This window comes from Rissa tridactyla, chromosome Z (assembly GCF_028500815.1).
Source record: "Rissa tridactyla isolate bRisTri1 chromosome Z, bRisTri1.patW.cur.20221130, whole genome shotgun sequence".
NCBI lineage: Eukaryota > Metazoa > Chordata > Aves > Charadriiformes > Laridae > Rissa > Rissa tridactyla.
In genome coordinates this window covers 66,553,970-66,577,351 of record NC_071497.1, presented here as the reverse complement: position 1 = coordinate 66,577,351, position 23,382 = coordinate 66,553,970, and the positions used below count along the sequence as shown (strand labels likewise).

The 23,382-nt window shown below is 39.8% G+C and overlaps 1 long non-coding RNA gene across 1 annotated transcript in view; it reads right to left on the bottom strand.

The window, feature by feature from the left end:
• Positions 1–21,671, bottom strand: part of LOC128903114 (uncharacterized) — a 121,860-nt gene extending 100,189 nt beyond the window's left edge. The window contains exon 1 of the long non-coding RNA XR_008463999.1: positions 21,549–21,671. This is a non-coding gene — a long non-coding RNA (uncharacterized LOC128903114). The remainder of the gene's footprint in view (positions 1–21,548) is intronic.
• Between the last annotated feature and the right edge of the window lie 1,711 nt (positions 21,672–23,382).

The following is a 23,382-nucleotide window of genomic DNA, read 5'->3' as shown; positions in this document are numbered from 1 at the left end:
TTTTTAAGATTTTTAGTTGGTATTTTTGCTAGGCAGCACCAACTGTTTAAGATACATATACCTATAGAACACACATATATATGTTTTAGCTTTTGTACAATATTTAGAAGCTAAAAACAATCGTTAAATTCTTAGCTGTACCTTTTTTATTGACACAGGCTTCCTGTTCCTGTGACTAGTTTCCTCTAAGGAAAATGTGACGTGTTGGATGATTTCCCATTTTCTGTTCAGAGAGGAAGTATACAGGCCAACCAACATTTGGCTTTTCTGCTAATCTTCAGTCACTGAAGAACACCTGCAGCCTAACTGTTAGCTTGTTCTGCTGCTCAAGGTCTATAACTATCAAAATGCATTGTTCAACAAGGGAAGAAGTTGACATTATATGACTTGGGAATAAAATAATTTCTAATTTGTAAGCAGTATAAAGGAGACACACAGAGCAGAATAATTCAAAAGAAAGATAAGTAACCAGTTAGATTCATATACAGAAAGCCTACTTCTTCCTGCCCCAGGAAGACAAAAAATGTGACAAAATTAAAGGACTTTACATTCTGCTTTCATTATAGCCACAGCAATAGTAGCACTACTGCTGCAACCTGCAAGAAGAAAGCAGGAGGGAACAAAATCTCCCTCCCACTTCATATTTCACCACTAGGTTGTTTAGTGTTGCACATGTTAAAACAACATATCTAATTAGCATTCTGGTATAATGACATGGCTTTCGTATGATCAAATTGCAAATAAATACAGGGAACAGACCCAGGCACCTAGGAATTCCCAGAACACCTCCACAAATTTTGCCACACCACAGAGGAAGAAATATTCCTATTCAAGCTTTCTGGTAGATGTAGGACCATGGAGATACCTGTATTATAAAACCGCATACGTTGATATTACGTGTTACACACCAGCTGACAACATTCCAAAACAGGAACGTGCTTTGACCACACAGTTATATTACTTCATATCAGTTTCATACATGTTCAGGTCATGTTTATTTCTCATGCCTTATCAACATCATAAATTCCAACATCAGCCATCAATTGGTGTTCTGTCGTACCTTACAACCTATAGACAGGCAACCTCCATGAATTTTTTCTTTTTGGCCTTCACATCTCCTGCTGTGCATTCATTACATCACAGTATTTTTTGTGACAGTCCAAATCATATGTCATACATGTAATGCAGTACATTATTGTAGAATATCAACACGTGAATGAAAGTCTCAGAAAATCTGCATTAGGATCAGGATTAGACTAAAACTAGAAAACACAAAAGAGAATCAACAACTTCAAAGACTCCAAACCGCTTTTAGAATTTCTAAAATTTAGAGTACATCCTAATCATAGGGGGTTTTGGTTAAAAGCAAAACAATTGTTTGTTGTATATAACAATTCATATTGCTTTCCTTTCTTATTTTACCATATTAATACACTGATATATTGAACAAACATCCCTGCTATTATTTCTCTACATCTGTACTAAACTATGAAATTTCTTCTTTTTAGGCTTTGTGCTGAAGACGTCTTGCCACTCTCAAATATTGGAAGGGCGCAATGGGAAAGTCCCATCAGAGAGAGGTGAAAGCTTTTCATCAGAGGAAGGAATGCACGTTTGTCTGTTCGGAAAGACAGATGAGATTAAAACAGAACTTCACAAGAAAACTGGTGACATTTTCGCTGTTAGACAACACAGAGAAAGAGTGGAAAAAATGTCAGGGTGATGTCATTTGCATGGGTTGCTGCTCATCAGTCAGCTGGTGTGTAGAGGCTGACGAGAGAAAGATCTGACTGTGGATGGAGGATAAATGTAACTTGGCTCAAGGCCCTGTCTTTCAGAGGAAGGTTTCACAATAGATTTGAAGTCTTTCATAAAACTGACGTGTCTGAAAATAACAAATACAAATTGGTAAGTTTTGTTCTTATTCTTCCCTTTCTGTCATTAACTTGTTGCATGACCCTAAGCAACTCTGTTATCTCTTGGTGTCTCAAATTGCCTGCTGTGAAAAGGCAGATTGAGGATGTTTGCCTTATCTAAATGGGTTTCATTACAGGTAACTACTTTCAGTAAAGCTTCTTGTTGAAGCTGATCGTCTGGGCTATTTCTACATACAAAAAAAAATAGAAAATAAAAAAAATAGAGAAACAAGGACTTGCAAAGGGTGTTACATCCTATCCGAAGAGAGGTGTAAAATATCGGAGTGCTCTGTTTCTCTTCAAAAGTCTTGTCGCTGTCTCTCCCGTGACTACAGAGGGAGCCTTGATGACCAGCTAAAGCAGATACCTAAAATGAAAGCAGACACCTATGAAAATAGAGGACAATGAATCTCATTTGTCAGGAACAGAAATTATCACTTAAATACTACATTCCTATATATTTGTGGCCCAGTAGCTCTTCCATATATGTACCCTTATTTAACAAGTAAACCATGCATTTGTAGATAAAATGTCCTCTTATTTTTAATCTTGAATCTTGACTGCAGCGAAGGATTCAAAAAAACCTCATGCTGATCTCTCTGTTCCAGTCATGCCCTGAGCAGAACTTAGTTTGCTTTTACTATTGTCTGTGATCTCATTTTATTTAGATGCCTGCTTGTCACAACCAGTGTTCTTTCTCAGAAACAGCTAATTCCTTTGCTGGCCTCGGCAGCTGTGTTACACTTCACGCCACTTCCTTCCGGGAGACCAGGGTACTGCAAGGGAACAAAATGCATTTTCAAATCCCCAGTGGTGTGAACTGAACACGCTATTTTGGCCACATAATTACAAAAGATCCAATATCAAAATGTGGGCTTGATCCTGAACTCTTTGCTTGAGTGATGCTACCACTGAAGTCAGTAGAAATTTTGTTTAAATAAAAATGCACATCAGGGGTTTTACACTATGAATGTATTTTTATAAGCACCAAGATTATATAAAAAAATATATATATATATACACGCATGCATGCATGGGTTTTGTTGAGTAGAGGGGGATAGTCAGAGCTAGGAGTGAGAATTAATCGCGCAACTGCCAGACTCAGTACAAAGCCCCTAAGTGCTTTTAAAAACCTCCCCCATCATCTACATCTTTTTTTCTGACTTCGTAGAGCTATTGCAAAGGGGACATTTCACTAGTGACAGCTGTTGTTTTACATTTTCCTTTAGCTGGCAGGTTAAAACAAAAAAAAAAAACGCAACAAAGACTCAAGGAAACAATGAGCAGTAGGGAGTGCAGGCAAACAGGCAGAAAGCAGCATCGTCAAGATACCTCACAAGGGAAGGAAGAGCAAATCTGCCAGCTGTTCCAGAGAAACCTGTAGTCTCTCATGTTCCTTTTGTACACTTAGTTCAAATGATACTCCATTTACAACAAATGCAATGTTTATTTTTTATTTTAATATATTCCTTATACAGCCATAGCCACGGTCTTGTAGACAGATGCAGTTATTTGCCTGTTTTGCTGAAAGACACCAGACTATTTACTCTGTAGTAAGTAGCTTCCTGAGTTTTGTGAGTTATGATATTAAGCTGCAGAAGACTGATCTTTAAATCCATAATATCAAATATTTGTTCAGTAATTGCATTGGCAAAGGCTTTGTTTGGCCTACAATAACCTGCAAAGCTGCAGAGACCACACTGTTAAAAAGGACACAGTGTCCTAACAGGTGACCCTTTTAATCAAACTCTTCTGCAATACATACAGGACCGGGCATGGTTTGTCCCAATTATAATGACTTCGGAGTCCTACTGACTCTGATAGAGGATACTTAAGGATTTTCACAAGGGTAAATGACAGCCAAGTCATGCTGCTTTGAGTGAAGGATAAGAACTTTGCACCACTACAGTCAGGTAAATTTTAGTATCCTGACAGCTCATTTTGCACTGGCTACGGTGCGTTACACTGCATGGTCAGGTCTATCTAAATCTGTAGTGTGTATCTACAAGTTTGACTTGTCCAAGCTTGGGTACGTAAACCAAGAGCTGAACAGTACTACATCTGCCATTTGTACTTGCCAAATTTCAAGTCCTACACTCTGATGTGTGACTGTTTTAGAGCTTTTATTTTAAAAGTTTCCTGAAATGAAGTAACACCCTAGTATAGGGTTTTTTTCCCTTAACCTCATTCCTGCAGAAGGCTAAACCCTTCATGCTTATTTCCTCCCCTCTCCCACAAAAATAGAAAGAAAATAATCGTTCCAAACTGGTTATCCAGCATGAAAAAATTCTGCAAAGGAAGTGTGAAGTTGAAGATATGTAAGCTGTGCACACCACCTACAACTGAGAAATAAAGTCCAACTGAAATGGACCCCAAGTAAATGCATTCTGCTTGTTCTACTGTCCTTATACGTCTGTCCACTCTTTGCTAATAAATAAGCTTTACAATATCCACATGTGCCATTCTAAGATTATTTATTTGTGGTATTTGCATTTGTATCAGTAACATATGGTGAATATTACCTCTTCAAAAATGTAATCAGCATTCTGTCGACTTTCTTAGGAAGTTGTTCTTGTTGGTTTCCCTAAACTAAACATATTGCTAGAGCAAAGGCCAAACACTTAACTGTGTTTCAGAACTGATGTTTGCTTCATATCTATGGTAATGAGGATTTGTCAGTTCTAGTTCCTTGCATGAAATCTATTAGTATTCCTTATCCCTTGGACAGGCTTGCTCTTAATTTATCAAGCCCCTGGCGTTTTGCTTCTGTAAACTCCATTGCAGAAAATCTGGCAAGGTGCTACCCAGGGGCTTTAATTTCTGTGTTGCTAAGGAAACTGTACATACATAAAAAAGGAAACAAACATTTCAAATCATCCACCACTCCAATTTAAGCAATTTTTACAGATTTCATATAGTTGTATTCTGAGGGACTAAAACAAGAACACTTATGACACTTGGCTAAAATATTCTGTATCCTTCAAGTGACTTTCCAGTAACAGAGTTTTAATTGCACACAACAGAAATGTGCCCTATACTTTTCAGTATCTATCAGCCTGTAGCCATTGTCATATGCTCTCATCTGTTGCAGACGACTGTGAGGAGAAAATTAAGACACTTCATGCAACAGATTCATGGTAGCAAAGAAACCTGGTGGAAGTAAACACTCTCCTCTTTTGAATGGCTGGCACAAGACTGCATTGCTGATGCCATCATCTTCATATGGTACCTTTGTAAAGGACAAGTTTAAATAAGCCCTAACACTTTTGAAACACTATTCCACTTGCACAACAAGTAACTTGCTTTCCATTTTGCACACTGCTCTACCAGATTTCACAAAAGTTATTGTGCTGTAATGGACTACACACCAAAGGAGAGAGATCCTCACAAAGCTGGGAAAAATTTCAAGAATTTTCTGTGGAGATATTCAAAGACATTGTTACAAGACAATTCACAAATAAATATTTGGGGGCTTTTCTTTTTTTTAGAAGCTGAAATATCCCTGAATAAAAAAAAATAAATTTGTTGATAAGGTATCCAGAGCATCCCTTAGTATCATGAGGTAGTGTCTGATGAAAAAAATATGAGTTCACCCTTTTCTGCCTTAAATAATTCTTTCTCAAATGGAAGAGTGACAGGAGTTAGAAGAAGCATGCAGAGGAGGCAGGGAAAACAGAAGATGAAGTGATGATAGACAGAGAACATATCTCCTGCCCTTAGACAGGCAATGACAATGTCACATTCAGGTTCAGGGATCACATTTCCAATTTTTGAAAATACTTGGGGGCAAAAAAAAAAGGAGAATATGCATTGTTGTGTGAGCCCTAGGACTTCTCTCTATGTAGCAAAAAATTCAAGCTAAGCAAGAGTGTGATATACAGGTAGTCTGTGTGAGAGCTAAGCATGAAGAAGCCATCTTTGAAGACCTGTACATCTAGATAGACCTTTGAAGAGCTCAGTCCATTTCGTCCTCCACACAGTGACCTTAGCTGACTTATCACAATATTTGACTTCATGAAGGAATAATTGTGGCTGCAAAAGAACCTTTTTATTCTAAAATTCTTATTCTTATATCTCTGTTGCTGAGATACATCTAAGTGGTAGAACCAGCACCGGTGAACAGAAGCTAAAGACAGGAAAAAATTAAATAAGAAATACAGTGCAAGTTTACAGCAAGTGTGACTGTCCCTTAATATAGATTAATCAAAAAGAGAAGACAGACAAGTTGCAGCAAGCGAAATTCCCATTAGACATATAGAAAAATTTCTTAACGGGGGGGCATGTGGTCAAACAGTAGAGCAGGGTGCCCTGAAAGTTTGTGGGATCTCCATTCCTGGCAATTTTAAAAACTCAACAAAAAAGGCCTCTGTAACCTGATCAGACTTTGAGGTTACCCCTGCTTTAAGTAGCGGTCTGGACCAGATGACCTCTAAAGGTCCATTCCAACTTAAGCTATTCCAAAATGCTGTGATGGTCTCAAGGCCTTTCATATCTTCTTACCAAAAGTGTATGCAGTTATAGAAGTGTTACATTAACCAAAATGAAAATAACACTTGAATGTAAATTATGGCATGCAAAATAAACACAGTCCATGTGACAGGAGGACAGAGCAGGTGATTCAGAGTTCCCTTTTCGTCACCAGGAATATATATAAAAATGTATATACATACAAATGTACTGACTTAACCAACAAAATAAAATGCAAAACCTCCGCCGGTTTATTTTTCCCTCCCACCTGAACATCAGCGGCACAGAAATATGTTTGCTGTGATTTGCATGACACACGACAGCATTTTTGTCATCCCTACAAGGTCCAGCAAAGCTGAAGATATTGTAGTACAATATTGTAGTTCAGAGCTACGGTCAGACTCATCTGGCTTTGCTATGTACTTTAAATAAAAGAATGAACCAGACATGAAGCAGGTAGGGACAACTTCTGGTATCCGGATTTTTGAAACATTGGTTTCCATGGTGACAGATAGTTTTTTTAAAAAAAAATAATTTTTTTTTAAGTTATTAAGAATCTAAATTTAGTTTGGAAAAGGAATTGGATTTTTAAAAAGAAAAGAAATTCCTTGCTCAGTGGATGTTTCCTAGAGAAATTCCAGTTAAGAGAGAAGAATAATAAAGGTAGAGAGAGAAAACCTTTTAAATTCCTAGATTAAGAACTGCACCCCTTGGAACTTTAGAAGTGCATTATTCCCCCCAGCACCAAACTTTTATGAGAATTCCTAAAGGCACGTTAGACTGCTTTTCCATCTCTCATGTCCCAGAGGTGTTTTTAACAGTGTGAAAGCACCAGCATTCCTCATCGTCATACAAAAGAATAGGAAGGCACTTTACCAAGACAGATTTCAGCATTGCAAGGCCTGGATGCAAACTATTTAAGCAGATCCTCCTAATTCTCTCTACTATATCTTGTGTGCCACCCTCTGAAGCAGGTAATAAAACTGCGTACCAGTACATCCAGAAATACAGTCCTGTGTTGGATTCCATGTGCAGTAGCTAACTGGATGACCTTACACTATTTAAAAGCTAAAAGAGCACAGTAACAGAAGCTCTGCTCAGAGCCAAAACATTGCAAATTTAGAAAGAGACTTTACAGCAAGACAAAAGCTTCCGAAACAGCTTATGAAAATCTTAAAGATTTTGGATTCATTCCAGTGTTACTTAATACATAAAATTTTTCACGCAAATGCAGCATTCATGAAACTGTAGCTTTGTTCCCTCTCTGGATGCAGCCACTACTCTGCCCAGCGGAAAGATGGAGGTGCCATGTTCTCTCCAAGCTGGGGGCAGGCAGCGTACTGCTGGTGTTTCCTTCAGCCCTACGCTACCCAAAGCCTTTGTCAGGGACATTGTCGACTCACGCCATCCTGGTCCAGGGCCATAGCCCCCTGCCATGTCTGCCACATTAGGATGTTGGCTGTTGACACGAGGTTGGTGTGATCTGGTTAATGTCTTCACTGAATTTAAGGCATTTTAACATAAAATCCTAACAGATTGCACTCAATGATAGCAAAGGAAGCTTCATCTGCAGCATCTGGCTTCCAGGCCCTCGACGAGAAAGAGGAAACAGGCTGTATTTCCTAAAACAGGATAACCAATTGTAAACCAGCAAATACGCTTCTGTTGTCTTCAGGAGATGCAGAGGTAAATCATATTGTCTACTGCCGTTATCACTGTGAATTTGCTGAAGGGCAAAAAAAGCTCCACCCTGGCACACAAAAGAGCCTCCTGCCTGCTAACTTTGACATTTTGCTGTTCCTCACTAAGTGTTCTGCTTGTGCAACCCCACCAAGTTTCCCCTACGTCACTCTCGCAGCCTGTTTCCTGGTCACTTTGGCCTCTGCAGGAACTTGGCAAACCTCTTCTCCGTGTGGATGCTTGTGTGTCATAATAAATTGCCCCCTCCCATCCATCCACCCACCCACCCACTTAATAAACGTGCAGAAGTGACCTAGGATTTCCTCCACAGGGAATGGACAGCAAATAAGTTTAATCTGGCAGCAATCTCCACATTTCAGTGACTTACACACTTTCCCCTACAACCACAACGTGACAACCCTCACACACACTGCTGGCTCTCCAGCATAACAATAGGTCACAGACATCATCTTCCCCAGTTACTGTCCCATGACCAAATATCATTTTCCCCAGTCACTGTCCCGTGATCACATGGGTCTTGATCATATGGCTACAACTGCTATTACCACACCAATGCTTAGTTGTGTCCCAAATCACCACTACATTATCTCTTTCCTTCCAATCTCCAAAAAGCATCCCTGCTTATAGACTGGGATGGGCAGACACAGACAAATTGTCCTTCCCTTATATTTTTCCCCCAGGCTCCAGAGTCCACATCTAAAGCAATAATGCCTTGATTTCAATCGATATTTAGCTTAAAACATGGGTGAAGGTTTCAACATTTATCATTATGCAGAAAAGAGGTTGCATAACATGGGATTCACCTAACTATCTTAAGTTTTCCATATCCTAGTTCGTTGTTCTACTAATGGGTGTTGATGATCAGTGGAGAAAGCAGGCAACCCTAGCACATTGGTGATTTCATCCCCATTTAGAGACAAGGGGTTTTATGTTATTAAAGTACAAACTCATCTCAATTGGCTATAAAAAGTCTGGATAACCTTCCCTGAAAACTACAGTGCAGGAGAACAAGATTCTAGTGTCTCATGCCCTTCACAGAAATGGCTGAAAAAATACTAAAAAAATGGTTAAACAAAGAGCCAGGATACACCACTTCAGTGCACGTGACTCTTGATTCCACTCTGAAAGCTGATGGTAGCCACTGGAATGGTGCATCAATAGTAATACAACACTTCATCCACTGCCAGGGAAGAGCAGCTGGTCTCACTCATCAAACAAAGCTTTTGAAGAAAATTATTCAGTCATTGAGAAGTTGATCAAAACCCATATAGATTAATGCAACACTGGCCTGTATTAGACAGTCCTTGCAGATCTGTTGCCACTATGAAGAAGGGTCACGAACAGGCCATCCTTTGGGCCGTATTCCAAAAACAGCAATTCCAGTGTAGCTCTGCCTGTTGGAAGTTGTGTTCATGCAACTATGATATTTGCAATTTTGCAAAAACCTTCTTTGTTCTCTGCATTTCATGTAATTATAAATCTATTTTTGTTGCTCATATGCCTAAATTTGGTACTGCAGAAAGTTACTTTCTAATCTGAAACTGTACTTGCTACTTTGTAATCTGTACTTAAAAAATAGAAATGAAGATAAAGAATCAAGATCCACATAATGAAATCTTAACTGACTACTATCCAAAGTGGTTCTGAATGGTGAATGTATTACACCCCTCCCAGAAACAGTCTTCTGGGTCAAAAAAGAAAGTCATAGAAAATGAGTCTTCACATAATTCTGTAGCTAGTTTTTTTCAGTCCTGAAGGTAAAGCAGTGTGATTTAATCATCTGGGAACAAACTGCTTAATCAAATGATCTACACAGAAAACACAGGATGCAAGTTAAAAAACCCAAACAGGCAGGAGATTCATTAATCTATGAAAAAATTATCTATAAATTGTATAAAGCAATGCTGGTGTTGAATACATTCTGCATTAAAATACTTTGTTCTCTGGGTTAGAATGGAGCAGCAGTATGTGTGGGGAAAGGGAAATTCTGGGATAAAGGGTGAGTGAAGGTGGAAGACTCGGAAGAATAAGAGGCACAGTGGGAAAGGGCAAAAACCAGAATTAGAGATGGAAGGGGTCAAAAATATTCAAACATTATTCAACAACTAAACTAAATCAGTCCTGTCACCAACAAAGAGGAAATGTTAGGATGACAAACAAGTATATTAACCCTGGTGATATAATTTGCTGACAATGACTGTTCAAGCTCAAGTGACACGTTGTTCAAATATGGATCGTTTCAAGCACATTTCAAGCCAGAGAGAAGAGTATAGAAGATACTTTGTGTGTATTGAGCGCTGCTGTCCTGCAATGGTCCAGTCAGATCTGATTAAGCGGTTTCCTTGGGGAAGAGAAGGGAACAGGTGGGAATTTGCTCTTCCAGAAAACACACAATAGTAACCTCTGGAATTTAGAAGGAAATATTACTCTACCAGACTGCACTGCAGATGTTAGCCTAAATCTGCCTGCTCAGGGCTACCTTCACATCAGTCCAGGATTCCCAGCATAGAGCTGCCTAGTGCACAAAACATTATGGAGAGTCTCAAGGGGGGAAACTCGTAGCCTTGCTTCAATTCTTAAAATGTCCAGCCTCCTGCCACATACGTCTTAGTGCTCTTGGCTGTTTCAGCAAGTAGAATGGATCCTGGGGGGGGAGCCAAAGGAGAAACACATCTCATAGAAGACTGACCATTATTGTCCTGTTGTTAAGGCTCCAGAAGATCATGTTAGAAAGGGCAAGACAGTGCTTCAGCCATTTAGAGAAATCCTGCTGGTAGTCATTTTTAGGGAAGCATTCTAAGACCATATGATAGGCTTGAAAGAAATTATCCACTGGGAAGACGGGGCTGAAAAATGTACATACAGGTAAGAAACAGGGAAAATAAGAAAATGGCTTGCTTCTCCTGCCATTTGACCCATGGAGTAAATGGATTTAATTCTATTCAAACTACATCAGCCCTTTCCCTTTTCAAACAGTCATAGATTTAACATTATTTTTTATTACCCTTTGCTTTTTGGTGGTATTTTTTAAAGTTCGAAAAACGATGTCAGAATTCAAGTTTCAGTTACTTCAGCTACTTTTTTCAGCATGTTATAATCTCAGACTCTTAGGATAACATTCCTGTTTTAACTGGAGGCAGTAGACAGGATGTCTCCTTAGACTCCAGCCTTGCTTTCCACTTGGATATACCAGAGCCCATATTAAGCGACCTTCCTACTGTGCTACAAGACTTTACTCCCTTCCCTCCCCTCCCCATCTTCCCATCTTTCAAGAGCCTTGAATAATTAGATATTTCAGTTCCATGATAGCATTTCTTCAACCCCACTATCATAAAGCTTAGCTACTTCTGATTCCTGGATCATCTGATCTAGCATTCCCCAAATCCAACTTTTCTCAGAACTTCATGTTAAATTCTTCATTCAGCTAACCAGAGTAACCCTATTAATATTAATGGTGTTTCTCTAGACTTCCAGCAGCCCACAAGGAGGGCCTCATCCAGCATGAAACACCAAACCATGTCATTTCTCATCTTGTCAAACTCATTTATCCATTACTACTGCCTCTTAGCTTTGGGGCATTAGTAGTTGCTCTAAATTATTGTCACCCAAGGTCTTAAAATAAGGGAGCAGTAGTGCTCTGTATGACAGGAGCACAGGACTAGAAGAGGAAGGCGGAAACCTTGAGAGCCCAGTGCTGAACAGAGTCATAGGAGGAAGCATGTGCCAAGAACCAAGTGCTGGTTAGGAGACCAAGGGCATCAGTGCAGTCTGTGACGTGTTTCTGCGATGTCTGGAAGGAAAAGGCTCCATACTGAAGTTGTAAATGTACCATCAAACACAGCTATTTCTTTTTTTTTTTTTTTTTTCTTGGAGGAAGGCTCTGTATCTCACTTCCACCACTTTGATTACGCCACCAGCAGATGCTTAAATAAATGCAAGAGTTTGCCCTGGATGGAAACTTTCACATATTAAACCAAAGAATAGCAACATGGCTGCTGGGATGACATTTTGTTGGCATTCTGTTGCCAAGTCCTGTTTTCATGGTGCAGCATGTCAGTGTGTTATATACTTGGCACAAAACTAGCTCTTTATAGAGCTTTTGTTTGACTTTTTTTTTTTTTTTTTAAACAAGATCAATGTTTGGAAAAAGAGCCAAAATAAATGTAAGTCTCTTTGCTGGCAGCTGTGCAAGGTTTTAGATATGAGTTTTCAGTTGATTTCTGCCAGGAACATCTGCCTTGAACTCATTTTAGTCATACTAAGGTTGTCACCCTTCCGAAAGGAATTCCTGTTTCCCTTCCTTTCACACACATATGCACTGCTTATCAGGGCATCTAGAGGAACACACAGATCTGTGTGATTAAGAAAAAAAAAAAAGATGGCCTGTCACTCATCATATCCCTTAGATTCAACAGAAAGGAAATTCATTTTAGTGAGCATTGAAACCAAACAATAGAAACTCTGCAGCTGGTTTCAGGGGTCTGATGTCAACAACACTAAACACATTTTTATCTCATTTGAGATTTATTGAAAAAGCAGAGTGCTTGATAAACAGTGGCTGACAAAAACCAAAACAGATTAGCTCAGCAAGTAAAGTGGGATGACAGGAGAATTGTGCCATACATACTTTGGAACTTATCAAGTAAATGCATTTATTATAAAATATTAGCTAGTTGAAACATAATTTCTTTTAAGATTTATCCATAATTACATTTCTTTGCCTGTATATAAGAATTGCAAACTTAATTATTGAGAAAAAAGCTAATTTAGAAATCAGTTGCATTTAGAGCTGTTAGAAATAAAATCAGTTTTCATCAATGTTTATTCATCCCCTCAGCTAACAAACCAACTTCTTCTCTCAGAGTGGCAATGTTCAAAAAAGAAAAAACAACAGCTAGTCTTTGAAGGTTTCAGAGATGACACAGACAAGGATCAGTTATAAAATATTTTTGCTTGCTTGCTTTGTAAGAGGCAGCATGATCCAATTGCTTTTTCTATTCTCTGCATGGGATCTTCCTGTTTTCTTTAGCTCCCACACTACTCTTTCTTATCTTCTACAAGAAATCCAGATGGCTAAGATTTAGGACAGCCCATGCTTGATGACTAATGCATTAATGCAAAGGATGTTACGTTGCCTGAAGAATAGGCAACAAGTAAACAATTAAAAGATTGTTTACACTGCCTGCAAAAAAAGAGAAACTTCTGAAAATGCCTTTCACAGCATCCAAATCCCACCCTCCCATTCACAATATTCCATAACTCTCTGAGGATCTTTCAATACTTTCTAGTATTTCTTAAGAGCAATGTGCTTTAGGGCTACAAAATACATCAAAAGAATGCCTCTAATGCCCATCAACATGAAGGGATTTTCATAAAAATGTGCCATTTTGGATAGCTCATCTAAACATGAGCGTGGTCAGCCTCTGGTCAAACTCAGCCCTGACAGTGGCCAATATGTGGTACCTGGTAGCTCTGCAGGAGCCCTTAAACATGGAGATGAACGTGTCAGCTGTGCCATCTCCAGGCAAGGGACCTGGAATCAAGGCAGAGATGCAGACATCCACATTGAAGATTGCCAGGGACTGAAAGATTGGTGAATTGTGTGAGCTAAATCTTCCCACGGAAGGGAGTGGGGGGGGGGGGAGGAGAAACTTGCTTCCTCTAAAGGATCAAAGCAGAAAAGCAAATCCAAACTCGTGAACTAAATGCAGTGCATCATCTTAGGCTACATCTGTGCTAATAAATTAAAATGCGCCAAAGAACATTTCTGAGCACCATGCATGTTGTTAAAACAGGCTGTGGTGTGGTTTTGGATTAAATGAAATAACAGTCTCTGAAATACAACCAGATGGACTGGCTGTTTTCTGCATCTGCAGTGTATATGTTCAAGAGAAAATCCGTACATACGAAGGTGACTAAAATCTCAGGAAGAAATCTCTGGAGGTAGATAAAGAATGGCAGAGGAATAAGGATTACAGGTATCATACCTACAAATAAATATGGTTATAATAAAGGGATACCTATATACTTTTCAAAGTAAAAATATAATACCAGGATTTACAGATTAAGTCAGTTTGCAAATTTATGCTCCACTAGATGGTCTAAAGCTGGTTAACATTGGCAATAAACAGCACTGTAAATTGACTAAAAGATTGATGCTGTGTTGGAAACAGTGAGGACTAGCACAAATGATAAAGAAGTAAAATTATGGCAATTAATATGCCATCTGATATCTTCCCCTCTGGGAAATTAACATTAAAAGACTTTCTACATGATTTTTCAGAAATTATATTGCTTGGCAATTAGCTTTTATGTGACACCCACTTTAAGGAAGTATGCACTTCATGCTGTCTGGAGGTTTTTTTCTTCAATTACTAGCCTCTGCTCAGGAGAAAGATGTTGTCAGTCAGTCAAGACTTCCACAGAGTGCAACAATATTCCCAAGAAACAATAGCAACCACCTTGCCCTATAGTGACTTACTAGGAAAATTCTGCTCTTGGTTTCCAAGTTTGGATGAGTTAGAATTAGTTAAGTGTACCTGTTACCTGTCATTGACACAGCTAAGACCTTTTAACTGTTGCACAACTATCCCCAAACCCATGACAATATGAACTACAATGATCCCAAGCGTAAATGAGTAACCAAGCAGCTTTTGAAAGGCAGAAGAGAAGCATATTTATGGATTGATTGCATGCTACGATACTAGATAATGATATCATATAAATTGCAAACATTCCCTAGCTGCTACCTCATGAGATCAGTTTTACTGCTGAGGACACAGGCAGGCAGCCTAGAGGCTCTCCAAGTGTGACAGTGCATAGCGTCACATCCAATAGTGCACACAAGGTAACTCCTCTCCTTGTTTTACCATTACAGGACAAAAAGGGGAGGTTGTGTTCCCACAAAAGGTATTATTTTGGAGGACAGAAGAGGCCCGTGAACATGGTTTTCTCCCGTTTACCTCCGCACAGTGCTCCCCCCATTTGCCTTTAAGAGCTCGCTGTCTCAAAGGTCTAAATTCTTCAGTGTAACCGTAGCTGCTTTGCAAAACAAAGCAGCCTTCATCTAGCTGATTGAGCTTCTTAAGAATTTTCCTTATGTAAGGCAAAACTCAGGTAATCCACAGACATGAAAGCAATGCCTTCGCTGTTTGAACATTTCACATTGATGGAAGGGGAGCATCTGAGGCAAACAGGACACAGTTAAACATCTCCTGCTTTCAGCGATGTCTGCTTCTTGCAGCTCTCTTTAGGCTGCTCTAAAAAGTGCTGGAGTCTTGGACTTGCACAGGTTAGACCAAGGAGCGGAGGGTACAACAGTGAATTGCTGATGCCATTTTACCAAAGTGCGCTGGGCTACAGCACAGAAGGATTAAGCTCTGACTGCCAAACTGCACCGCCCAGATCATTCCACCAGACTTTCCACTCATAACCACCTTAAGCAAATACTTTTTCCCTTCCAAATGTTTTTACTAGATTTGAGCAGCAACTAAAGAACAATACTGCAGAGTTAAAATAGAAATAAAAATCCCACACACTCTGCTGCTGGTGGAGCTTTTGCATTCATTAGTCATACTTCTATCCTGTTTGACTGTGTTATTACTATTTTCTTTCATTCTTTTTCCAGAGGCTGCCTATAGTTACGCCTGATGACAGTTATTGTTTCCATTGTTGCTTTTCTAGCGCAGTGCCCAGAATGGCATATTGCTTTGCTGTATGTAATAAAACATTAACAACAAAAAAAAGCATAGAAAGGATCTGCCCACTAAAATAACAACAACATGCCTCTGGCACAGGAACGGCACTGAAAACCTTCCATTCAGGACTTCCCAAGATGTCCCTGGATCTGCAGAAACATCAGTACAGAAGATTAATAGCTGTATATATTTATTTCTTATCTCTTTCCAGAAGACAAGAAGGAAAAATGGGAAACACCATGAAAAACAAATAATGCAACCTATACATGCTTTTATTAGTGTAGTATTTGTTAACGAGGAAGCTTCTCCTACCCTGAAATTTAGAATCCTGTATTGGAAGGCAGCGGTTACTTAACACTGAAGATGAATGGTCTTCCTCCACATTGAGCTGCAACTGAAGTCAAGGACTAGTCAGAGTGGACTCTCACTGTAGGATTCAAGAATGAGGTAGCTGAGGTTCCTCAGGTCTGTAATGCTGTTATTATTATTTTTCTTTCTCTCCCATCTCCTCTAACAGACAAGCAATGCGGGGCGATTGCGCACTCCTCTGCAGTAGTACACCTGGGTTTGATGACTATGGAGAAGAATGTCAGTGCTAAAAAGAGTAGAGCTTCTTTACTTAGCTACAAGTTCATTTGTGGTAGCCACAAAGCAATTTCCAGTACAACAGAATTAAATATTCTTGAAGTTAATTAAATATTCAGAAGTGGCAGGAGAGCAAAGTGAAAGGGTGAAGGAGCACACATGCACTAAACTGCCATGCTCCATGCTCAGAATCCTCCAGGACTGATGGGGTCTTCTCCAGCCCACTGACCTCCACTGTCCTGTCTCTTGAAACATTTGTGCATAAATAAGCCTGACTTTTTAATCCTTCAAAGTATGATTGTATCGTGCAGTGAAGGATATTTTCACCATTTTATATTAGACATCAGACTTCAGTGCTTCAGCTGATATTCAGGATGGTCTACGTAGATAATGAAAGGCATCAGCAAATCACTCACGGGAAGAGTTTGACCACTATCCCTTCACCAGCTGTTCAGGCAGTTCAAAGCTTTCTGCCTAAATTCAGGCTGCCTGTGTGCTTTAAGTGAGACATTGTCACTTTTATCATTGAAATCCAATACACTAACACAACGTTTTCACATGGGGACTCTTCAAGATAAAACCAAATTCATTTCATCTCCCCAAAAGAAACTCAATCAAAACAATCAAAATAGAATCAAGACACAAACTAGCCCTGAAACAATTAAAACCAACCAAACTCCCCCCCCGCCCCCCCCCCCCCAAACAATGAAAAAGGGAAAAGTACCAAACAAAAAAAGAAAAAGTATCACAGTATGTGCCAGATTCATGGCCTACTATAGATTTTCCTGTAACAGTTTCTGCAACGTTGGGAAGTACAGTGCAATCCAATGTTACAGGTGGGGATTTAATATAAAAATGTTAAGATTCATAACATGTACTGTGTTCAGATCCATATACTCAAATCTAAGTGTTGGCTCAGTGCTAGAGTGCTACAGTCCTAAATGCTTTAGAGGAAATACGCCTAGATAGGTCTCCTTCAGGTCAGATCAGATACCTGTGTCATTGGAATGGATCTTCCTAGCCCAACACTAGATCACCTCTTGGGACTACTGGGGAAGTTGTCTTCTAAGGCTAGTTTGAACAGTTGAATGTGTTTTAGCCAGATGATGTTATGTTAAACCTCTTTGTAATCATGGGGAGATTTCCAAATATAGGTTGTGTGCCCAAAAAGTTAAATGTGCATTTAGGAAAAAGTGAAACAAAAGACACAGGGAGAATAGACTAGACTAGACTAGACTGGACTAGAATAGGTTCAGGTTGGAAGGGACTGACAACGATCATCTAGTCCAACTGCCTGACCACTTCAGGGCTGACCAAAAGTTAAATGATATTATAGAGGGCAATGTTCAAATGCCTTTTAAACACTGACTGGCTTAGGGCATTAACCACCTCTCTGGGAAGCCTGGTCTAGGGTTTGACCAACCTTTTGGTAAAGAAATGCTTCCTAATGTCCAGTCTAAACCTCCCCTGGCACAGCTTTGACCCATTCCCACGTGTCCCGTCACTGGATACCTGTGAGAAGAGATCAGCACCTCCCTCTTCACATCCCCTCCTCAGGAAGCTGGAGAGAGCAATGAGGTCTCCCTTCAGCCTCCTCTTCTCCAAACTTGACAAGCCCAATGTCCTTAGTTGCTCCTCATAGGACATTCCTTCCAGCCCTTTCACCAGCTTTGTTGCCTGCCTCTGGATGCGTTCAAGGACCTTCACACCCTTCTTAAATTGTGGGGCCCAGGACTGAACACAATACTCAAGGTGAGGCTGCACCAATGCTAAATACAGTGGGATAATCACCTCTTTTGACCATCTGGTCATGCTGTGTTTGATGTATCGCAAGATAGGGTTTGCCCTCTTGGCTGCCTGGGCACGCTGCTGACTCCTATTGAGCCTGCTGTCAACCAGCACCCCCGATCTCCCATTGTTTTTTGCTCCAGTTCTTTTGTCTGTTTAAGTTTTTAAGTTCCTTCTTTTTCTGCAGAAAGAAAATGAAGCTGATAAGAACCTTGCAAGGGTTAGGCACATAGATATTCATCCAGGCTTTTCTGTTTCAAATACACACAGGCTGAAAAAGATAATCTTTTAGTTCTTGCTTTTGCAAGCTTTGTGCTACTCAACATATTTCCCATGACATTTCCATAAGTAAGCCCCTCATCATTTGCAAAGAGCTTTCACTGTCTTCTTGCAAACTGGAGAAAATGAGCAATAGGTATACCACAGCCTGTGGGAATATTTGGATCAAAACCTCCAATAATCATAGTCATTAACATTTTTCAATGTAATGTTATTTAATAACAATATTATTGGCAGATAATCTGAATTGATAGGTCAATAGGCAATACTCAGAAGCTGTAGTGGTAGGAAGTCAGCATATATATACAGAAAGAGACAGACATTAAAATAAATACATATATATTTAAATTGAAATAGCATTATGATTCTTTTGTTCCAAAGCAGAGACAAAGACAAGTAGATAATTTTTTGCTCCTGAATAGCATGTACAGGCTATCCGCTCAGATTTACAGTACATTGAAAATAAAACTGATGTGAATATTGCAGGTGGGCAGCAAGAGGTCATTTTTTTCTGTCTTCTAGCAAAGTATTGTGTTTTCCAAATACTTAAAAGCTCTTCTTCAGATATTTATGTGTTTTGCAAAAATGGAATTTTACAACAGAATAACATGGGAAATTTTCATCACAACCTGCTGTACACAGGAGCTCAGAAAGCATTCAAAATAAGATAGATCAAAAGTTCACCCTGGCAGTGGTGGCATGGGCAGTGGAAGAAGCTACTCCACTCTGCTCCTGCTGAGTCAGTGCTAGCTGACTGTTTCCAAAAGCCTCTCTGCCCTCACCTCACCTGGAAGGGAAAAAAGTTACAGCTCTGCTGCCATAGAAAAAGATATCAGGGAGCATCACCCTGACGACCTCTGGCTCCAGCCATAACCAGGGGTGGGGAGAAGACTTAACTTGTCCAATTCTTGTTCCCTAACCCTCCCCCTTTCCAGAATGGCCAAAATTGCTGAGCTGTAATCTATTCCACATTAGCAAATCAGACTTCCCAACTCAACATCCAAATATTTTATTTGCTTCCAGTCAAAAACTAGATCCTTGGTGATGTTAAGCTGTTCGATGAAAATATCTACTCAATGCTCTGTCAAAAGAGAAAATCAAGGTTCAAGAATTAACAGGAAAGAGACAGAATCACGTGCCACGTTATAAATTCATTACGTGCCAAAAACTTGACCGGAAAGCAGTTCTGGTCCTATAAAGTTGGAAAAAAAAGCAGAGAAGAGCAACAAGGTCAAGTAGAAAAGCTCTACCAGCTTCAGATGGGTAATGATTAGCGAGACTAGATTCTTTAGCCTAGAAAAGAGATGGTGGGTATGGGAAGGGATGTCTACAGGAGGACATAATAGAAAACTATAAACTTTTGAGTAGAAGGGAGAAGGTGAATAGAGCATGACTGTTCCTTATCTTCTTCTGCATGAAACATGTCTGTATCAAATGAAAATGTGAGGTGGCAGACTCAAAATAAACAAAATATTTTTCTTCAGTGACACAGTTAAGCAATGGAGAGCCTCTAGGCATAGGACCTTGTAGGTACCAGACACTCACATGGGTTTAGAAAGCATTTGGGTAAGTTCAAGGAAGAAAAATGATTCCTGGCAGCCCTCACTGATATGAATTATGCTCCTGTTGGCTAAGGCTTGAGCCTAGAAGACTGTCCTGGATTAGAATTATCATGCAGTTTCCCTGTTGTTATATATTTCTTGGCACCAGCTGGCAGCCACTTGCAGAGCCAAGTTAAGAGAATAGATGGACCTTCCTGTATGTCCTATTGAACTATTCATATGTTCAACATTCATTTTTCTTCCAGACTGGTACAAAAGAATAGCTGGTGTTGAAAAGCAACAGAAAAGAGCCATTCTTGTACACAGGTACCTTCTCTAATTTTTCAGCGCTGGCAGTATTACTGCAGCCTGGTTAGACACCTGTTAAATATATTGACATGCATTCCAAATCTTCCACAGGGATCCTCTAGTTCACTGATTTGTACCATCACACTCACAAGCACCACATAAGTAAATACTTATTGGATACATTTCTGTTGGTATTCAGCTCTCAGGCCTGCAGCCTTTCAAAGTCCAGCTGTTCCTTTAGGTACAACCATAAACAAAATAAAATGGAAGCTGTCTCCAAATGGGAAATGGAATGTCTGGAAAGTCCTGTACCATCTGTCACTTTGCAATGTTTTCAGCACATTACTTAAGAACAAACAATCCAGAAACTGAACTTTGCTCTGTATTATCAAGTTGGAGCTTTCCCACCTGCAGCCAAAGCAAGCGGCAGGATCACAAAGGCTGCCTGCATATTGATTTTGCAAGACTGCACATAACTTCAGAGGGCACCAATGACAGCTTTTGCCATCAACATACCTCACTTTCTAGCAAAGTTGGAAATAAAATCTTATTCACCTTTCAGATGAAGGTTTTCCATGTTTCTGACCATTTCTGACTAAACAGCTCATCAGATGCTACGAGTTAGATATTAAGGGTCTGAGATAAACAGGTCACTTTAACATAAGTACTTTTTTCCTTTCACAAGCAAATTGCCGAGTCATTTATACCCACCCCTGTGAGAAAACAAATAATGGATTCCACAGAGCCCTTTGGATATTTAGGTTTTTGCAATTATACCTTTTATTACATAGCGATAGAGGAAAGCAATTTTCTTCCCCACACTTACTTGCCTACAACTGAAAAACATTAAATGTTTCAGGCTGTAGTAATTATCATATTCATTAAAAAAATCCCACTTAACTCAGCCATGTTGCGATCTTGTGTGTTCTTTTGTCCCAGTAAACTACCCCTTTTCACATGAATTACAGGCATTTCACTGGATGAGACACAAACACACACCATTCCTGGTCTGGGGATGTATCTGTCTTTCTGGTCTGCATTTGCACAGTGCATATTTGAACCTGGATGGCAGTCCATGACAAAAGTAAAATTCTTTTTATTGCTGCAATAAAAGATAAGCACAGCTCAGTAGTGTAAGCATCAGAAATGAAAGCAAAAATCTCAGTAGTTTTAACGGCAAAGACAGTTTGTTCCACAATAATATAGGTAATTTAGCTAATAGTTTTTAATTGTTGCACATACTTGTTTACTGTTTATCTGCTTACCCCAACTGTACGGAACAGGCATCCCAGCAGCACGGGGATAACAGAACCACTTTAGGAAGCTAAACACGCCTCATAACATTTGATGTTCCCAGACATCCCTCGGTGCTTGGTCAGGTTACAGATTATTTAGCCTTCCTGAGAATTTCCCTGACCTGAGTTAACTGTGGCTAAAGTTTATCTCTCATTTCCTGTCCTATTCCCCTCATAAATCCCAGCTCCTGGTTACACTATCCAGCACTGAAGTCAAGCCTGAGTGTGTCACACCTTAGCAACTCTGGGACAGCTTCTGCCCTGCCCTCGAGGCTGGCTGCTTCCTACTTCTTCCCCTCTCATGCCTTGCATGAATTGAGTGAATCTTAAACAAAGAGATTCAACAAAATCTCAACACTGGTTGTCAAAATACCGTGAGCCTAGAGACAGCTCTACTACCCAAGACCCTTTTAGTGAGGCAAAAAAAGCAGCAGACTCTACCCTAATTGAATTGCTTCAGTTGTGCTCCATTTTCTTCACCAGAAAATATGTCCATTATTCTGTCTCTTCCCATTTCTCTTTTGTGATTGTATAGGTTAAAGTATTCATTAAGTTTTCTGCTCATATATATTGTCTGCCAGCTGTCTCTGAGAATATATTTGCCCTTCAGCAGGGCTGCTTTGAGCTCTTTGGCAGGCCTTTCAAAGCGTCACCCTTGCACTGAACTGTGTTGCAATCAACCAAGAGCAGACTGTCAGTTCATAAACATTTCAGTTTCAAAGCATCAGAATTGTTTTATATTCCTTTACTGACTGGAACTTGAAGCCAGTAAATCTGCTATTGAATTGGAGTGTATGGCAGAGTGCACGCTCCGTTGGAAGGGGAGAGGGGGAAATGTCAGCGCAGAGGATTTATGGCTGCCTCCCCCGTCAGGGATAGCCTTGCCCTATAAACTCTGACGTGCTGTCTTCTCACACCAAGTCTGGTATCCCTAGAAAGCCAAACCCAGCTTCATAGCCTGCTTTGTTCCTAGATCATCTACCAAGCAGCCTTTGAATGAAAGATGCTGTGCATGCATGCCTATCCAACACATTTAAAATCCAGACTTTCTTTGTTGCAGTCTACAAGGGCAGAGGGTCCCATGTCCTACAACACTGGTGACCATGCGCAGGCCCAAGCACACAACTTTCATTGTATGGAATCAAGGCCTCAGTGCACACTGTATAGAGACAGAGAAGTAGCAGAAGAAGGGTAAGAAGATGTAGAAGGTAAAACAAAGAGGTTCCAGATTCATTAAATTAAAAATGTCAATAGTTTAGGCTGGGATTTTTCATAGATGTTCAAGTGAGCGCGGCATCTGAATCCAGTAAAAATTCAGTGCAACTAGAAATACTAATTCACATAGGCTGTTTTAAAGATTCCAGGAACCACAGGCTTGATTTTACCAGCAGTAACTTCCTCCATATCATTTTTGACTGATATTTGAATAACCGTATTCTTAGACTCCTTTTTCTCCTCTAGTGTAAGAATACTGCCCTAAAACCTAAACCACACATTCGACTGCCTTATGCAGAGTTAGGAATGCTAGTTAGCTTCATTACCGCAGAAAGCCTTATCCGTAAAATGCTATAAAAGAAGGGATTTTTCTTGGATAAAGGAGCAAGGGACCTAGCAGACAAGCTGGAAACCATAAAGTGGTAACTTTCACAGTGATGGCAGTGTGTCTTAATTATACACCGATTTGAGCCTGCTTAGATGTCAACAGATCTTTAGATGCAAAGGCAAACTGTCCTCTTCTACCAGGGAAAGAGAAATTCTGTCTCAGTGTTTGCAGAAGAAGAAAAGACATGGAGGAAACAAGCAA